Here is a 4,244-nt window from a genome sequence, read left to right on the forward strand (position 1 = left end):
AATCGAATTAGAATTACCTATATACTTAGTGATTGATGTTTATTACTGTATATTCTTGCCTTACTTGATATAAAAGAGAAGTAAATAAAACAAATAAATGTAGGTATTATGAGGATTTATTTTATTTAAATTACTTACTATTACAATTATGTCACTTGCAGATGATTATAATTATAACCTCGAATGTTTCAAACTTACCTGCTAGTAAGAATCATTTATACACCTTAGGATTAATGTGTTATGTTATTGGTAGTTACACACTATAGTTGTGGCATGATTAACTAAATGTATGATTTACTTTAAGCATAGATTGAGTGAGACTATTATGTATAAATAAACAATGTTTTATGCTGATCTCTTTGTGTTTTTCACATCACATCACCCTTTTGTTAATTTATTTTCTAACCCCATTAGAAATCCTGTTTATAATGGTTGCGATTACAGCTGAGGGCCCTTGCCCACAAATCGTACACATTTTATCACTTATCTGATTCACATTGGCATCTGGCCACCAGGCGGTCACAGACAGATCTCAATATATAATTAATATGCTTCGAATAACGGTAAGAAGCTTAATAGCAGTGTTTTACCTACCAATAAAACACTTATTAAGCGAAATACCTTATTCGAAGCATATACTTGTAGGCCGGCCTGGCGGTAGATTGCAATGATCCACTGTCATCTTGGAATCCTATAATTATAGTTAAAACACTATTATATTGTCACTTTCACTTCACTGTAGTCGCTAATATAAAATACGAAAGTAATTACCTAATTACGCAATTATCCTATTGCTTTTTACGTGGAACATTGCAATAAATTGATAATAATCAAAATTGAGATTCAATGAAGGCAAGCGAGAGCCCCTGGTGGCAAGCAGGTAAAAACGGAAATTTAGTGGAGGAGGAAAAAGGAGTGGGAAACGCAACTATTCAGCAACCGTAACGTCATAGCAATCAATGTTGCCACTCTCAATATATAATTAATATGCTTCGAATAAGGTATTTCGCTTAATAAGTGTTTTATTGGTAGGTAAAACACTGCTATTTTATCATAATCTTAATTTATATATTACGATTTATGATATAGTTTGTCAAAGGACTGTCTCATTTCAAAGATAGACAGAGATAATCATACTATCTTTGTCTTACACTAGTACTAGCACCCAAAAAAAACGATGAGTATAGTTTTTTTGGTTCTTATTTACTGCCAATTTGGTTTGACCAACTATAGTATTAAAATTCTACCAATTTGCAATTTTTTTACATGGCAAGGATATAATAGAGATGTGGTAAAGGACTACACAAATATCGGTTTTTGGAAATCAAAAATTGATTTTTTCACCTAGCAACATTTATAGAATTTGACATTTATTTGTCTGACGTGTATCTTTTGCGGTAAATATTACCGTGTATTTGTATTTGATTAATAAAAGGCGTAATACTCCCATTCAAATAAGTATTTATATCAATTTACACTTGGACATTTGATTCCCTCATTAAAATGTATGCAAATCGCCTGTATCTATAGTATTTCCTTGCAAACCATAACCTGTAGATACCCCTTTACAATTTCCATGTTTGCTGCCTTTTTACATGTCTTTACATCTTAATTCCAGATAAACCGCCACCAGGATCACCGATATCCAACTGGCCGTGTTCTCGAACATTCTGGGAGTCTCAATTTTCTTATTGGTCATCCTGTACCACTACATCAATGCTAACAGTTCCAAATAGGTAAGGCAATAATATGACTTATTATGTATTATGATGTATGGACCATCAAGTGAATTAAACGATTTTTTTTTTATATAAATAAATTAATATTTTGTGAAATCTCCATTATGGCATTAAATTTTATGATAACCTAATGCACGCTGCATCAGACTGTGCACGCAATCATATTAAATGTATGAAACCGATATGCGTCATGACACAACACAACACGACACGACAGACAAATGTGAACCGAGCTTAAGTCTCACTATCACATCCTCAAAGTTCTGAAGGCCCAGCTATAGGGACAAGGCACACTGCGTCCGATTCGCACGTTGATACGCTCCAACGTGCGAATGGGATGTCGCTATATTACGCGCATAGCATTGTCTTGCTCAAACTTCAAACATGCGAATCAGATACAGTGTGCCATGCCCATAGTACTACTATGGTTTACAATTTGAACAGGTTATTTCTGAGTTTATAAAAAGTACCTTGCCTAAAAAATACTTTGTTAATTTTGGACCGTAGGGAGCTTTTGGAGAATGGCGCCCAGTTCAGGGGTACTTAACCCTTCGACTATTAATTGTATAGACAGCTTTAGATGATTTGGCAAGTCCGTCAGTATCAAAATTTGATGACCGGTCTGGCCTAGTGGGTAGTGACCCTGCCAGTGAAGCCGATGGTCCTGGGTTCGAATCCCGGTAAGGGCATTTATTTGTGTGATGAGCACAGATATTTGTTCATGGGTATTTTCGATGTATTTATATATTATATATATCATTGTAGGAATGTTGTATAATATTAATTTATTTAAAGATTGGGGGCTCAGCAATCCAGTATCAGAAATTGATGATAATGATGATGATTCTTCTAATAAATTTCGGTCACAGCATCTGTGTGCTATGGAGTAGACTTTTAATGTTTTCAGTGCCAAGTGCCCCATTTCCTATACATAATGAACCCACCTAGCGGCAAAGAATAAATAATAGTACTACTAGTGCTAGGTACAGAAGGTTCACTCTCTAACAAAACACGGCTATTACGACAGATATGAGCGCTAGGTGGCGCAAGCGCGCAGCGGTGCGCGGCAGCTACTATGGCTAGACACCAAAATTGGTGTGGGCCGCATGTACTTGTAGCGACGCGACGAAATCGCGAAGTGAGCCACGCTTGCTAGCGGGTAATTACCAGTGTTGCGTTCAGTTCATTAGAACTCTATATCAGAAAGTACCCAGCATACATAATAATATATGGGGTTCCAATGGCTACCAATTGTTTTTGTTAATAAAATCTTTGTTTTTGTTACAGATGCAGGTGTGGCAGCCCCTTCCAACATAATTTACTAATAATGTAAGCCTCTATAATGTTAATACATAAGAATTATTTGTAAAGTAGTTTTTTAATTTCATCAACCCATTCCTAAATTTAACCTGAAAATAAAAATTAAATTTGGTTAAATATTCAAAAAAATTGTCATATTCAAAAACATCAGACACAAACCAACACCATTGATACAGTCAGCATGAGAAGAAGTAACTAAGGGGTGAAGATCTCAAAATGTTTTAAACATAAGTTTATTTTTAGGAGTGTAAGATTGTGTGCAGATCGTTTTGAGCACCTGGCCTGCATTTACGCACCGTCCCCCCGGCCGCGGGAAGGCCATTGATGGGGGGGTGTGTGGGACTCGCCGCTCCTGTCTCCTCTCATCTGGCGAGAGGGGAGGGAGAACTTGGCCCTACCCACTAAACCCACTCCGGCGTTTCACCCTCTTTGCCGTTTGCGAGAGCGCCATGGGATCGAGTACACTTCACTCCACCATGGCGCCCCCCGGAATTTGAGCACCTGGCCTGCTTAGCCATTTCTGTTGCTCGCGTGGTCCGGGAACTTTGCCACGGCTCATGGGAGCCTGGGGTCCGCTTGACAACTAATCCCCAGAATTGGCGTAGGCACTAGTTTTTTACAAAAGCGACTGCCATCTGACCTTCCAACCCAGAGGGAAAACTGGGCCTTATTTGGATTAGTTCGGTTTCCTCACGATGTTTTCCTTCATCGAAAAGCGACTGGTAAATATCAAATGTTATTTTATTTATTCGTACATAAGTTCCGAAAAACTCATTAGTACGTGCCGGGGTTTGAACCCGCGACCTCCAGATTGCAAGTCGCACGCTCTTACCGCTAGGCCATCAGCGCTTCATTTCAACTGTCTAGCTATCACGGTTGATGAGATACAGCCTGGTGACAGACGGACAGACAGCGGAGTCTAAGTAATAGGATCCCGTTTTACCCTTTGGGATGCCTTTGGGTACGGAAATATCCATTTTAAAGTCTAGTTTCATAAATTGTTGTTAGATGGCGTCAAATATGACTTATATTATTGAGCGAGCTCACACGTATGAAGTTGTTCAAATATTGTAACCCTCAGTAGATTGCGCCGTACGGGTCTATACAGGGTGGCTAAAAAATAACAAGTACATTGTCGTTGCCAGGGAGGTTTTGGGATTATAAATCATGTAAAATGTTGCCAAG

The 4,244-nt window shown here is 38.1% G+C and overlaps 1 long non-coding RNA gene across 1 annotated transcript; it reads left to right on the forward strand.

The window, feature by feature from the left end:
* Nucleotides 1–1,389: 1,389 nt before the first annotated feature.
* Nucleotides 1,390–3,112, forward strand: LOC134749404 (uncharacterized). Its single transcript, XR_010128485.1, has 2 exons — nucleotides 1,390–1,736; nucleotides 3,027–3,112. It is a non-coding gene; the product is annotated as an uncharacterized LOC134749404 (long non-coding RNA).
* Nucleotides 3,113–4,244: the final 1,132 nt, after the last annotated feature.

Source organism: Cydia strobilella, chromosome 18, assembly GCF_947568885.1.
Source record: "Cydia strobilella chromosome 18, ilCydStro3.1, whole genome shotgun sequence".
In the NCBI taxonomy this organism is placed as follows: Eukaryota; Metazoa; Arthropoda; class Insecta; order Lepidoptera; family Tortricidae; genus Cydia; species Cydia strobilella.